This window comes from Lineus longissimus, chromosome 9 (assembly GCF_910592395.1).
Source record: "Lineus longissimus chromosome 9, tnLinLong1.2, whole genome shotgun sequence".
Taxonomy (NCBI): Eukaryota; Metazoa; Nemertea; class Pilidiophora; order Heteronemertea; family Lineidae; genus Lineus; species Lineus longissimus.
The window spans coordinates 6479671-6495813 of record NC_088316.1 but is presented as its reverse complement, the minus strand read 5'-3'; the positions used below and the strand labels follow the sequence as shown (position 1 = coordinate 6495813).

General features: G+C 42.2%; 1 protein-coding gene across 9 annotated transcripts in view; it reads left to right on the top strand.

Annotated features, from left to right (window-relative positions):
• Nucleotides 1-16143, top strand: part of LOC135493600 (glycine receptor subunit alpha-2-like) — a 387954-nt gene that overhangs the window by 286432 nt on the left and 85379 nt on the right. The window lies entirely within an intron of this gene.

The window sequence follows — 16143 nt, the reverse complement described above, 5'->3', positions numbered from 1 at the left end:
ACAGGTCAATAGGTTTTCCAATGTCCATTCATCAGCTCACGAATGACAAGTGACAAATCAGTCGTGAGTCGATGAAACGTGAGGTCTATGTAACTTCAGCCTTACAAACGCAATCGATCCATATTTTTATTTCTTTATTATTACAGCATATATATCGTGTTCCAATCCCATGGTTAATCAAACAACGGCCAGCCTGAAATTGGAATACCCTGGTAGTATAATGGCCTTCGCATACACACGTTCCGTCACTGTATCAATTACATCCATTACAAAACCGTCAGTAGTAAGTTTATATATTTTGCTCGGAGACGCCAAGAATGGCATGACCGCCGGTTTTTTTCTTTGTTCGTTTTAATTTTTTGCAAGTGGGGCCACAGGTAAACCCTCCACTCTTCACCACCATGCCGTCATAATATAAATAAGATGATTAATCGCACGGCATTTTAGTTGGCGGCTTTCCGCCAGCTCTCGATACGTTCGCGTCGCATAAACGACATGTTCCCGTCACAATCCCGACACGATCCCGTCAATGATATTGCGCGAATTTGCGCTCACCGCATCATGATATTGGAAAAATGTACCGAGACATATTGTCGATTAGGATTTTAGGGGAGCCCAAAACGTATCTGAATGACCGTCGCTGAAGTTGTTTCGAGAATGTATCAACGACGTGATAGAGCCGGGGGTCACATGCAAAACTCACTCATAGGCCTACTGATTGACCGGCCTTTTTCTTTGACGATTTTGCAGAAAGATATTCCTGATATGAGCACACATTTTAAAAACAGTCAACTGTTTTCTTCAAGACTCTGACAACCATAACGTCATAATCGTTTCCTCTTGTTTTTTCCTGCCAAAAGTCTGGGAAATGTTTTTCATTGCTCTGCCCATACAACGTAGGTATCACCTCCACAAGTAAACCTTATCTAAAGGTACTCCGTTAGATTGACCAAACTCGTTATATCCGAAAACTTCATCACTGTCCGGTGTGCAGCTGGCTGCTCAAGCTTGAATGTGGCTCAGATGAATGCGATACTTCTGCACCGTGGCCAATGTTCTCGTTTGACAACGAACCTGACCTGTAAAATTCGTAGCCTATGACACAGCTTGTTAATGCCTACTCCGTTTGTTCAACAATTTAAAAATTGAATTTTAGATAATTTATAATCGTTTAAATTGTATTTCAATAATGCCATTGTGTTGACTGATATACAAAATACTGTTAACTCGCGTGCATTATAACAACAATACTGCGGCAAAGCGATTTTTTCTTTACCTGAGCCACAAGAAAATGCAAAGAATTCGAACGGCGTAGGACGATTTAAGCTGGTTTAATTAGCCCAGTGGGAAGACTTTAGCGTTGTCCGCACATCTTAAGATAGTGGAACTCTATTGTAAACAAAGCGTGAGGTTTTTGTGAGAAATATTCCCCCCCCCCCCCCGGAAGAGTTTGGATACGTACAAGGACTAAACATGCATTTACTTGGCATCTGGGTATAGAATCAATATTATTCTTAAGTAAGACCTTGTCTTCGTGGGTTAAGGCAATGTTTTGTGAACTGAACCTCCATATTGTTTGTTTTTAATTTGGGGGCCCATGATGATAGTAGACGCTTTTCAAACAACGTTCCTATCAACAATCCTCGATATCTATTTTCAACGATAACCGCTTGGGTTTGTGCAAAATGTGAAAGCTTTTAAAACGTGGCCAAAACGTCAGCTGTGCCTCAGTTTTGGTCAGCATTTTAGCTGCACCCGAGCGGTTTTGGTGAGACAACCAATACTTCCAGTTCGGTATCAATTCCTTAAATCACAGGATCGGATCCGGACGACCTCAAATGGTAGAAATACTTAAATAATCCGAAAAGGTAAATACATGTAGGCCACACTACTTCTAAAGCGTCTCTAAGAAACCTGTATGAACCTTGCTCCAAAATACAAGTAGCCTACCACACGCGGTGTATCTCGAAAAGGCTTTTTACGCCTCCTCGTTGCGCATGAATAATCATCATTGTACGTAAACAAGATTTCGTCATGATGAATTCAATTCGGTAATCAATTCCGGCCTATATTCTGTTGTTGTTTTTTATGGCAGACTAATAGTCCTAAACCGTTCAAGCCCAGTCCATTCCGTCAATTAAATAAGGCCCACTGTGGTTCATATTGCTTGGGGCGAGATTTATTGAATGCAGGGGATCTGCAAAACTTAGCGTTCGTTAGCATCCAAAATCTGCGTTTAAGTTTTACCATCTAGCTATGACTACAAGGGATCTTGAAACAACGAATGATGGATTCTGTGAAACTCAAAGATTCCTTGAATCAATGTTGATATATTTTTTTCTAAAGGATAATTTGAGTGTGGGGGGGGGGGGGGGGGCAATTCCCCGGCGGGGGGGGGGCAATTTTACGTGGGAAATTTGACTGGGGGAAATAATTGACCGGTGGCGGGGGGGGGGGGATTGTCCTAGAACCGGTAAAAACGCTTCTTTGACCGTCCTAATTGAGATTGGCGATTGACATTTTCCCTCATAAGGGATCGACTACGCATATCTGTGATAAACTATGCAATATACACAGCGCACCATGTATCCACCTGCCCCGTTCAGTTCTACTTGAGGCGTTAATTCTGCAATATGAAATGACATCTTGCTCTGTTGGTAATATTATCCCGGTAATTGCCAAGGCGACATCTGGCCAACTGAATGTAAGAAACATGCAAATGAATAATCCTAAGCGCCGTTTTATTTTCAAAAATTGTTCAGGCTGACATTGAAAGTTGGCCATCTCATTCCAAACCAATATTCTAATTTCACCATAACCACTTTGCACGGAGGAACAACTACGGGCGAAGGAATTCTCCCTCTGATATCAAATTCGGCAAACTGCAATAGTCGAGGAGCAGCACTCCCTGCATAGCAGCATTGAAGGCTCCATCCTGGCAAAACCAGTGGTTTTCTATACATGTATATGCCTGTCAATATTCAATAGATGACGAAGGAATACTAAAAGCCTGTAAATCTCAGGATGCGGGGAGCCCCCGATTCGTTGACACAAGAAAAGCTCAAGTCGCCAAATGCGCTCTCATACAGGTAGTGCGGTTACACCGGCGTTGCGAAAACACGGAACGGAACGGAATAATGTTACGGAATATGGTCTGCAGACGCCCCGTAATGATCATGCCAGTTGTCGTTGTTGTCGTTACAGTAAACCCCGGGTGATGGCCCGGTGCTAAGCGCCCAAAAAACTGACAATTGTCGGCAAGATTGATGAAAACACAACAAAATTATAACTTTGGTCAACGTTTGTTGTGTCTCATCACACTTTTCTTGGCTATGTAGCACCAGAGCTAGAGTAGAACAATGTGGGCCTGGCAAAATCATCTCCGGACTCCCTCTAAGTGCTCCCCGCGGAGGAATACCTTATCGATCAATACTCATTTGCATACACATTTGCATAGAGTGTACCAGTTCCAGGAACCGGGTAGCCGGGGTATGAATAATGAAGAGAAAAATACAAGATTACTTCCTAATGTGTTTCACTTTATATTTAGATGGAAGAGGGATGCGAAAATACCTTTTAAGCGGGCAAAATCTTGCCTTTTTACGTAGTTATAAACTACAGACCGGATTTTCACCCTATTCCGTAACATTATTCCGTTCCGTGTTTTCGCAACGCCGGGTTACACTGCTCACATGTGTTTTAACTAATGTGATGGCCTTACAGTTTTATGATGCACCAAGCTGGTGATTAATTCTCTTCATAACAAGTTTTGCCACTTACGTTAAGCCTAATGGACTGAATTTTATCACTTAACTGCTGGCCAAGTTGGCTCAATACCGTAGTTAGTGACAAAACGTGTTTTTAACAATCCGGGGCCAGGCTACCGGCGCGGTACTTACAAACTCGTCTGACAATCTTTTTGTGAGACACTATGTCAAGTCACAGACTTAGTGAGCCCTCCTTCATGCTTTATGTCGGGGGAGTTCCCCCGAACCCCCCTATGATAGCTGATAGTTTTCCCCACTGCAATGGAGTAAACCCCCCTCCCCCGTTGTCGTGACCCTCCATGTTTCCTTCTGTCACGTCTGTTTTGTTTTTGTATTACTTGTTCTGGTAGTGAGTGAAAGCAGATGTAATAATTCGGGGGAACACCTCCACTCCCCCTTTGGGTCTTGGCCAGGGAGATTGTCTACCATTCCTTCCCTAAGTTTTCAAAAGTAGTTCATGGTTCAACCCCTTCTCCTGTGCAGTAATAGTAGTGTGATGAGCAGCTCCTAAATACGCTTGAATAAAATCGTTCAAAATAGTTTTTTGGCTCCAACGACTCAGAGTCAGATCAGACCAGCAACATGGCTGACGTGGTCACGACTCCAGCCCGTACCTCCACTCGGCCATAGCAAACGGCTTACTGGACTTTGCGCAACGAAACGAAACGAGCGAAATGGGGGAGCGACCATTATGTTTTACCCCGGTACGTCAAGTTCGATACATGGTGTCAGTCACCAGTATGGATGTGTTTTCCATTATGAATACGTGTTTTTAAAAATCAAAATCATGAATTTCCTTTCCATTAGAAGAAAACGATGACGACGTTTCAGGTTAGGAGCCTAAGTTTTGTGGTCCCAATTGCCAAATTAACCCCTCGTTGGCTGAAAAGTCGATTCACCGGTCACAAATGGTCGAAAATGACCCCCAAAACTTCAGACCCCCAACCTGGCAATTATCACGGTCAGCCCACAACAAAACTTCTATGGTTTGAAGATCTAACCCCGGGCTGTATTATCTGCCGGAAATTGATTTTCATCGGCACGTCTGGGAAATATCTATGGGGCGCTAAATTTGACCGAGTCAACTTTTTAATGCATTAGCAATTTGATAATAAATGTAGTGTGTACCCGTAACCGCTTGAGGTCTGGACTTAAAACTTTGTTTACAAATTCACACCAAATTTCGTTTCAAAATTATTCTTTGTTTGGCACCAGGGGGCGTAATGCAAAAAAACATGAAACAGACGATACGGCCCGTAGTTTTGTTGATACGAATCGTTTCCTGTATGGCCGTTACAAGCCGTTGTCTGAATATGATGTGAACCTGTTTACCGTTCAATGCTGCTCCCTGTGACGCTGTACCCGTAAATGTTCAATGAAAAACATGCTGATAATGACTTACACGGCTTGTTCGCATCGTAAACATAGTGGTACCCGGGTTAACTGTCTTTGCGTTTGGCCTAATTTTACAACGATTACTCCCCATGTAACCACGATCTAGGATGGACAGGCTGTGTATTATGAATAGGAAAAGTCACGGCTAAAGGCTAAACTTTAGAATTACCGATCGGATGTTCCTCCGCACTATATAAGTTGTGAATCGGTTTAAAGGGTTAGGGTTAGTGTTACTTATTCATTATTCGGTATTCATTCGCGCCTTGGACCTATACTTCCGATCGGGAATTCTAAAGTCGTTCCTAAGTCACCTTAGGACCGTTGCGTAGAATTCTTTTTTGGCGAAATATTGCGCAAAGTCCAGTAAGCCAAATCACACAGCCCGCGCAAAACGGGCAAGTGTCCCTCTTGTCCTAGAATCCACTACTCTGGACATTATCGTCAGCACAGTCACGGACAGAAGCTACCAGGCAGAAATTCTTGTCAACTGCAAAAGTAACAATCTCATTGCATCACCTGCACAAAATGCAAATTACAACATGTTGGACAAACCAGCCGCCATTTCAAACAACCAGACCACCACGGCCTCGAAGACATTGAAATACACGTACTTGATCTGTCTTTAATTTGCAGACAATTTTTAACTCCATTATAATCATTTGTTGGTGGGTTACGCTGTGCACAGTAATTGCCAACATTGAATTTGTGACTGGGAAAAATTTCCAATTCAGTGTTCTGCATTAATCGACAACAATTATTTCCGAAATATAAGTCTTAAATTGGAACCTGTTTCATCAATCTCTAAACGGACCACCGAAAATTCATTGTTCACTTCAGGGCAATATAAACAAGAAAAATAAATTATGGTATTATTAGCTGCGGAAAAAATAGATAATGATGTTATAACAAGCGTGGAAATCTTGGCGTCTATAATGTTTTGTAACAAATTTTAATCATAATAAAGATGTCAGTTTGATTTTGAGAATCTATAGATCCATGCACTTGTTTGGGAACAACGTTTACATAACGTAGTGTTGGCCGTCGTCACGTCACATTACAGTTATGCAAATCGTCAGAGCTGCAATGCATCGTGACGTGACGATGGCCAACACTATGTAAACGTTGTTCCCAATCAAGTGCATGAATCGGCTTATTATAAAACGCGAGATACGAAATCGCGAGATCGCGGGATGAGTTATCATTCTTTATTGCCCCAAGGTTTTCTGTCTGGCTGGTATATGACAAGCACCATTCCCGACGCTGCCGTGAACATCTTTATTGGGGCCGAAGACAGAACAAAGGCATAGGTTTATGTGCGGTTTGCGGCGGCTGTTATAAAACGCGGATTCCGCGGAAATCCGCGGAAAAATCTAACTTGGCTACAGGGTGGCTACCTGAACCGCAGGTGAGAGTTTTTCATATTAGTAGTGTGCATTGTTGTGCGCATGAAGTACTCCTGGTGATAAGGTCTTTGGGAATCCCCGTTATATGGTGCGCTGTATGCGCCGTAAATCACAAGCACCTTGTAGTTTGAAATAAACTTATACTCTAGACGGGCCGCGAAGTAAGTTTTTGTGATTGCTTAAAATAGACTACAATGTGCAGTCGCATATGGTTGGTTAGGTTCGGTTGGTTAGGTTGATTGTCCTAAAAAAATTTCGTAGACCAGAATTCAGTTCATCATCGACTTATATTTGAAGTAGGCATATACCGTAACGTACATCAATCCGGGCAACAGTCACACTTGAAAGCAGCCTCGTAATGTGTTCCGTTAGGGAAGGAACCACGGTGGTGTCGAAGATAACATGCAAAGTTTATCAACACCAAGAAAAAAAGCAAGAGGGAAGAGTCGATCGGAATGGCATGAATGGCGCTCCAGAGGATTAAAATCTGACCGATGAAATGTGCAGATAACTGGTAGTTCTTGCCTCCGATTTATGATTTATGTTGTTATTTGTATAATATAATTATCATTAAATATTATGCGCGTATTTACTGGCGGCTTTGTGATTTTTCCGCGGATTTCCGCGGAATCCGCGTTTTATAACAGCCGGGTTTGCGGCAGGCCTTGTACACTTCCATATTTGGAATATTTTATGCGAATTTGAGTATGTTGTTGCATAACAAGAGGTGTCGGCTTTCTTTCCTCCGATAGGAGAGTAAAATAGCTTCAGTTTGACGGCAGCTATGGAATCTGAAAATTCAACAGGGAAAAATCGGCCTCCACAGAATTGGTTTGTACCAGTTTACCTGAATTGACAAGAAAGCATCCTTATCGAAGGGGAATCAGAATAAGGATATCTCCCTACTGCAGCCTAGGTCTCATGAATGTTTGCCTTTTCAGCTTCCATATTTCCAGTTCATTCTTTGGCGCATGGTACTCTCACCGAGGTTGGCATCTCGCGATTACGCATTCCGCATCTCGCGGTCTATAATAAGCCGCATGAATCTTTAGTTTCACTGAACTGGAAAAGCTTTGCTGAGTGCCGGCGGGAATGATTGCTGTTGTCCATCCCGGCTCATGATAAATTCCACACCGCACCACAAGCTTGCTCTGATGTAGTATCAAAAGCGGTTGGTAGGCTAGAGAAAGAGCCCCGAGGACCGCCACTGTTATTCCCGTCATAATTATCAGTCAAGGAGAGATATCAATCACTTTGGACAAACATGATCGAGTCGCCATTTTCGACATTCAACGGCCATCGGCTGTGATCGGGGACGACACTGACCGTCATCCGTCAACTTGTCTCGCGAATATGTGCATCTTGTTCACCACGAATCTATCTTGGTTCTATCTTGAAATATTTTGACGAAACCGACCATAAGTCGAAACGCAACAGCCTTCGATGTTGATGCTCGTATTTGCATCTGATGTGATCTTATCACCTCTTAGGTCAAGGTAAGGTTGCTTCCAAGTCGCCTCCATCCTGATTTGGTGCATCTGTTCGATGCAGGTGAGTGATTGGACGTCGTCCAGATAGGTTCATTGTCCTCAGTTTGAGTTCATCCAAGTTTTGATACTGCTCTCAGGGTCCTTTGGAACAAACTGCACTAAGCGCTTCGAGCAGACACAAACCTTGACAAGTTAAAGCGACATTTAAAACGTTGCTTTTTGAAGAGTAGAGAGGAGCGCTTTGAGCGTGGTATTTACCGCGGAAAGGCGCCATTTATATAAATGACACTAATTATATTTTTCATTTCATGGTGGGGGGGGGGGGGGGGTCGTAGAATGCGGCAAAAGGCAAGTGTATTAATGTTTTGGGCTGGCAGGCCACATTAGAACTCCGCCAGGTCGATTGATGCTGTGGAGGGCCCGAAGTTCTCTTCCATTGACTGGTGGCATCTCAGCTGTCTTCCTTATCTGAAATGGAGTGTATTACCAATAGTGGTCCATTAACCTGTCTTCCAAGGGTAAGATCTGGAAAATGGATAGAGCGCCGAAATGATATCTAACGGGTCATTGGTTTGATTCTCGGAAAGACCGAAACTATTTAGTCTGTGTGTCGTTGGACATAAAAACAAGTACTTCTTGCTTCTGTAAACTCTTGACGCAGGGACCCAATGCGCTGCATAGCTGCAAAACACTTATAACGGGTCACCGTGGCCTTTTTATGGACTTATAACGCGATTCTGGGGTTGTAACTATTTTGCTGCATATTGTCACGAAGAAAGAAAAGCACGCAACCTAACGCCGACCTATTTATGTAAAGTGACAATTAGAAGGTATATAGTTCAGGAAATGTTAATAAATAATCATTCCTTATCGTCTTTTGAGAGCATTTTTAATTATAAAAAGATATGCTTACGTCACAGAGTCTCTGTAATGGTCATCTTTATCACAATAGTCTCGCGCAGCCAGAAGTTCTTCACTTAATAGTCTGGCGCATTGCAGACTTTCTTTGTACGAGACGTTTTCCAGCACGATGTATGTGGGCAGAAGCAACACTGCGCAAGATTACCTAGAGCAGGGGCTTATAATAGATTATGCTAATGAGCATACCTTCCTTATTTAGTTTTCTCAAAATTTTCCATATCGTGCAAAGCTCGGGACGGCATGGTTGTCTGTTGATTGTGCTTTACGAGAGACAGTCAACAGACACTCCTATACCCCTAACACTCGGATTAACCACAAACGCCCATCCCTTCCTGCTACCTTAATACTTCTAGGTTGTAATTTGAACCATACCAGTGTGATTCCCTCATTAGAGTAGTGGAAGGAGCAATCTTTAATCTCAATATACCCGATGAGCACTTCCACTTAGGCGATTGACCAGCTGACTAGCCTTGAACTGATCCTGCTTGTTACATCACTTTGATCATAGTCTTAAACCACATGAACATAGTACATGTATATCATATACAATGTTCTATGGGCTTTAAGATAATCATATTTTAGATGAGTATAGCAATTAGCGTCCTTTCTTTCAGTCGTATATCTGATCTGATATATTGATGTTCCATAAGATGTTACTTAGCCCCGCTTATTTATGATGTAAAACTCCGGTTCGATTCTTGTATCCCACAATCTACCCAGTCTAACTTTGGTTTAATTCTTATATTCCCGAATCCTCCAAAAATATGTTTTTTTAACGGAGGCAAAATCCAGGCTTTCGACGCGAATGTCTTTCGCTGCAGCAATAGGCCTAGCCTATTCTTTAACTATTTCCGAAATGTTGCAATTGGTATTTTGCAACAAGCACGCCGTCCGGTCAAATACATGTAGTCACAATATGTGTTTGTTTGTTCCAGTGTGTTTTGTGTCGTCTAATAACCCATGTAGTATTATCAATAACGCCGGGAAATGCACTCACAATAAGTTAGGTGTCTCTTATTAACGGGTTTCACGAATCTTAGGACAAAATCCTTATTTTGATCCTTGTGATTTTTATGAGTTTTGGTCAAGGGTGTTTCCTGTCCGTGTTACAGCTGTAAGAGTTAGTAGGCCTATGCACATGATGCCGTATAAGTTCTGGTGTACAGTTGTCAATCATTGCCAGCATCTAGATAACTCTCTTCATAATATAACAACGATTGATAACGAGTTACACACGTTGCCGGACGAAGTAGATAACAGAATGGTTAACGCTAATTCGTTGGCTGTCTCCACATTAATAATCATAACTTTAAGTTAAACACTAATGACGTCATAAAAGGGCATTATTAAAAAGTTGTTAACAAGCTGCCCAATCCTCCAAAAATATTACTTTTAACGGAGGCAAAATCCGTAGAGAGTATTAAGAGTATTAAGGTAGCCGGAAGGGTTGAGCGTTTGTGGTTTCTGAGTCTGAGGGGGTTGGTGTCTGTTGACTGTGCTTTAAGAGAGACTAGGCATGGCGCCAGTCTCTCTTAAAGCACAGTCAACAGGCATTTGGTCTCAGTATTTGGGATTTGATTGCCATGACTGTACCCCTGTAAAAGTCGGAGGAGGAGAAGTTTGGAATGATGAAAGCATTGAAGAAGAAATGTTATTATTGAGGAAAGCAAAATTTATTATGAGACCATACAAGGCAGTGTCAGCTGCATTTGCAATGGCAGTACAGTACATGTAGGTGGAACAGGTCCCCTGTGGCCTTTGAAATGGGTGGGGGGAGAATGTGCCAATGAAGTATAATGACTTAACAGAGCTGCCAACCCTTAAGAGGCCCTTCGAGGGTTTGTGCATCTGAAATTAAGGATTTTGAGGGTGTGCTCCCATAGTTTAAGGAGCGAATTCTCTGACCTAAAGATGCCACGGATTTTGGTGGGATTTGGGGGAAAATAAGGAGTGGGTCGTGAAAATCCTTAAGGGTTGGCAGCCGTGACTTGATTATTTTGAAAATGGCGGTCTGAAGACATTAAAAGGTGGAACATGGCATTTTATCGGCTTTGAAGTGTTCCGCAGTTAAAGGGGGACTATAGGCAGCAGCTAGGTAGGCAAGATGAAGCCACTGTGTCGTTGAGTGGAAGAGTGCTCTGTCGACGTGTGCCTGTAATGTCAATGAAAGTATGATGAGGTGATGACGATAGTGGAATGACGAAATATTGGAAAGAGATCTATTCCTAGAAGAACATAAGTCGTGTTTTGACTAGGTGGCGCATTTTAGAATCAGCAGTGAGCACTGCGTGTAACATGGTGGAGGCAGCGGAGATAATAACTGTGTCGAAAGAATTGTTATAGGGCCTTCCCTAGGCCCATGGGGTTGAATTTACAATCCCCGATTGGAAAGACGTAGTTTGATCGCATTCAACTATAAATCCATTGAACAGTTGTGTTCCTTTAGTCAACCGATGACGTTTTTTTTGGGCCATGATCGGGGATTGTAAACTCTAAATGTATTATGGACTGGAAGACAGGGGAAACACAAGTGAAATAGACCAAAACAAGTGATTTTGGGGCTTTGGTTTAGACGCATGCGCCACATGCGCCATGCGGGATTATACGGTTCATGTTGTTGAAATCTACATGATCTAGTGCTGTTATTGGTAATGGTACATGGTAGGCCTAATCATCATGCCTATATGTTTCAGGAAAAGCTCGGAGTAAAATGAACTGGCGATGAATAATGATGTTGTTCATGCACGTCGTCATGGTCATGTACGTGATACCTTGCGCATCTTGTTCTTTGCATGCGCATGCTTTTTGGGCAAAATCACTTGCACCAACACTAATGAATAATGTCTTCTTATCCCTATGACTCCATACACAGTGAGGGCATTGTCCCATTCCCATCAAATGGTGACTCTGAGTACCGTATTAGGGTGGCAGTTGGGGAGCAGAAACCTACCACACGCCTGTCATGGTCAGCAGTGGTCAGCTTAGCGCGATATGGAACATTCTTCCGAAACTCAAGCGAGGGAAGTCTGCTCATTAGCGTATCTCGCGCACTGCTCCTTCTGGTCAAACATCGTAGTGAAATCGTAATGGAAAATGTCTGGCTTTGCGCCAGACTAATAGGTGAAGAACTAATAGGTAAAGAACTTCTACTTGCGCGAGACTGCTGTGATAAAATTCTCATTGCAGAGACTCCGGTTACGTACGCATATATTTTTTACAATCAAAAATACCCTCAAAAGACGACATGGAATGATTATTTTATTGATATTTCCTACTATGTACCTTCCAATTATCACTTTATACAAATAGATCGGCGTTAGGTCGCATGCTTTTCTTTCCTGGTGACACTATAAAGCAAAATAGTTGCAACCCCGTAAATGCGCTATAAGTCCAATAATAAGTGACGGTGACCCGTTATAAATGTTTTGCCAGCTTCGCTTTTCTGCCGCTACGCGGCGCGTTGGGCCCTTGCGTCCAGGCTTTCGACGCGAATGTCTTTCGCTGCATCAATAGTCTATTCTGTATTTCACAAAATGTTGGTATTTTACAACAAGCACTTCGTCCGGTCAAATACATGTAGTCACAATATGTGTTTGTTTGTTCCAGTGTGTTTTGTGTCGTCTGATAAAACCATGTAGTAATATCAATAACGCCGGGAACGCACTCACAATAAGTAGGCTTTGACTTGTCTGCTAATTCTTTTAATTGGTTTCACGAGTTTTGGGACAAAATTCTATGATTGGAGTTTCAGTCAACGGTGTTTCGTGTCCGTGTTACAGCTGAGACTTAGTTGGCCTATATGCCTGATGCCACAAGTTCTGGGGTCCAGTAGTCCACAATAGATTGCCAACGTCCACAGAACTATTTTAGAATGACGATTGATAAACAGTTACCCATGTTGCCGGATATGTACATTGTACATAACCGAATGACTAAAAATAAATAATTGGCTGCCTCCAAATTCAGTCATAACTTTCTGTAGGCTCCAACACCAATGGCGTTATTATGGGCATTATTACCAAGTAATGTTGTCGCCTCCCAGTTACCTTCGACTCAACAGTAGTAGTCTCTATCAATAAATTACAAAAAAGTGGGGGACAAATCATAATCTGACTGAATTATCTGGCAATTTCGATTATAATCCCGACACCATCTGTGCCGCGGTCATCTTTATGCGGATCCGTGCATTGACAACGAGCTGCACCGAGGCGATCAGGAACGGCATCGAGAAGTCAAAGAGAGAAGCCTTATAACCCCGATACTCTGACGACACTGGCAAGAGTGGGTACACACAAACAAGAGGCGGGACTAGTTTCTCTCGTCAGAAGTTTTACTTGCTAAACTAACGAAGCACTTGTATTCTAACGCAATGAAACGAAATTGGAAAATATCAAAAGTGAAACTGAAGAAGAACAAGTGTGTTGAAGGGATAATATCTTGTTCTTTAACTTGGGCAGGTCAGCATTCTGATTAAAATCGCCCTAAATCTGTGCCCAGTAAGAAAGTAGACATAGAAATTTATGAATGAATTCATACCAGATATGGCATACAGGGAACCAACTGTCATAGTCATGTTGTCATTGTCAAGATCCAACACGAGCACAGATAGGTTGACCAGTATGGAGGGTAGCTCTATGATGAAGAAACAGACCAACAGCAATACAATTCGCTTAGTGATGTAGTTTGTTTGACCGCCCCGTTTTTCTGATTCCTCTGAAGAAGTCAGGCCACAGCTTTTCGTTCGTAGAACGTGCACCATTCTGATCCCCGTGAAACCGAGAGAGAGTAAAGGTATAAAAAATAAGACAATGTAAAATAGTGCGTTTATATAGATCGAGATAAAATATATATTGAACTGAGCTAGCTTGCTGTAAACCGACAAAGGTCTTACACGGTTAACACAAGGGTCATTTACGAACTTAGTATCGCAGTACCAGAATATTGGGAAATTGTAACAGAGAGAGAAAATTAGGGTGGACAAAATCGCTTTCTTGCAGTTCTTGATCGTGCAGAGAGAAGTTGCCTTTAAAGGCATGCAAACTGCAACATATCTCTCAGCTGCCACTAGAATCATGACGTATGTTGAAACAGTCTTCCAGTACCACGTTAATGTCCAAAGATATCCGCGGGCAAGCTGGAAGAACTCGTAGTAAACCACCAGATGTCCCGTGTACGTGTATATTGCTGGTAGCGAGTACGTGATGCAGTATGTTATGAGAACCAAGTTGTCAGATATTGCCAGCGCTTTGAGCAGAAATGATGTCGAACCCTTCATCTCACGATTCAGAACGACGATTGATAAAGAGTTACCAATGATGCCGGATACGACGTAGAATAACATGAATGGCACGTACAGGATGAATAATATTATATCTTTGACTGTCGTCATATTTGTCACCCTGTAAAGGCACTCCAGTGTAGCCTGCGTTGTGATTTTACTATCCATTCTGATGCCTTAGATTGATATACACCTAAATTACCGCAGCCAAAAGTATTAGAGAGTGAAATCAGTCAAAGATGATTAGAATAAAATCTGTTATATATATAGGACATACATATACCCACGTGTTGAAGTGCAAAGATGGAATAAATACCCGAACAGTTAAAAGGGGGAATGTTATATGCAGGAGCCTGGGTGACAAATTAGTCGTCTTCAAGTGAATAGTTTGCGCAGGCAGGAGGATGGATCGATGAAGAGAAAACAGTTGAATGATAGAAACTCAGAGAATGCTGTAGTCAGAGCTTGCCAAATCTTATCATAAGCTTACATGCGTTGTAAAGCTTTCGATACAGCGAATATACATAATTGGCACAGGTAACCGATTCGACTCTGTATTGATTTATTGTTACAGAATTACTATCATATATATCGTGTTCCAACACCAAAGTTTATCAAATAATAACGGCCTGATTGAAATTGGATTATACTAGTAATGTACTACTTGTGGCAAAAAACCCGTAAAATACACACCATTAAGTGAAATATTGGTTAATTCTTGGTGTTATTCGAGACTGCATTTTTCTCCCAGCACAATAAAAAGTTACTGGAAGCAGTATTGTGCTGGATGTCATAAAATTTTGATACAGTGACTGCAGCATTATATCACTGCTGACCACCACCACCCTTCAAAACCATTAACCGTCGTAATAAAAAAAGGATGATTAATCGCAAATTTCAGTGGACTTTCTTTGCGAATCGGGACATTGGGATTGGCGACAAAAATAGGTTCTGTCAAAAACTAATCTTCTTGCCCTTATGCGGTTACCCACAATTCCGATCGCGGCTCCGACCAGATGAACGCGATAATTCTAAAGCGTGGCTAATGTTTTTTTGACGACGAACTTGAGCTGTAATGAAATGGCGGCTTATAATAAACCGTGAGATATCAGTTTAGCTGCTACTAGCCCCTGTCATAGATTATCGCTAAATTCCCTGAAAGTCAGTCGTTTGTTTGGACATAGTTCCATGTAGCCTTTGTATTTTCTTCGGCCCCACTTTCATTTAATGGAGAAGTTCATGGCAGCATTGGATTTGGTAATTGTCATTTAGAAAATCGTCGGGCAGAAAAGGCTTATCATGAACCGCGAGATGAGAAATCGCGAAATCGCGAGATGAGTTATGTAGTCAATATTTTTTCCCTCAAGATTTTCTACTTCATCTCTTGACCATGACAATCACCATTTTCGATGCTGCCGTGACCTTCTCCATTCAATGGTAGTGGGGCCGAAGACAATTCAAAAATTACATGCAGCTATGTCCAAACACACGGTGACCAACTTTCAGGGAATTTAGCGATAATTTCTGACAGGGGATCGTAGCAGCTAGACTCCATTTCTCAATTCCTCCTCCTAAATCGGATGAGGGGGCGCCCCCCCCCCCCTTCCCTCTTCTGCCCTAAGACGCAAACTCTTTTGAAGAGGCCACAACTTATTTTACTTGCATTCTACCGCGAGGAGCAAGACATGCAATACAACCTTGTGCAAGAGCTTGAAAACATCCGTAGTTGGGTATGACTCATGCAGTGGGGTTATTTTTACTTCATCGTATGCAATCGGCCGAAAGCTGTTTGTCAAGCCACACTCGCGGGGATTTCGAATGTTTTGTCAATCTATGTGTTCAGCTTTTTCTGATGATACCACTAATGCCTTATCATACACAAGCAAATC